A 261-nucleotide genomic window follows, 5' to 3' on the forward strand; every position below is an offset into this window, starting at 1 on the left:
CGGGGCCCCTCTTCAGATGCATACGGTACTGTTTATCACAGTTCATATCATAACCGTGTTTATTTACCTGTCAACAATGTTTGGGTGTTTTTAATTGCATTGCAATGTAACCGCTATGATACAGTGCTTTGAATAATAATATCATTAGCGGTAATATAGGAAACAGGTAAGTGTGTAGTTTCATGGAATAAATTCTGGAATATTTTATGATTCAGCACCATTCAGTTTTCTAACCTCAAATTATGTTTTCATTCAAATTTT

The sequence above is a fragment of the Belonocnema kinseyi genome, chromosome 9 (assembly GCF_010883055.1).
Source record: "Belonocnema kinseyi isolate 2016_QV_RU_SX_M_011 chromosome 9, B_treatae_v1, whole genome shotgun sequence".
NCBI lineage: Eukaryota > Metazoa > Arthropoda > Insecta > Hymenoptera > Cynipidae > Belonocnema > Belonocnema kinseyi.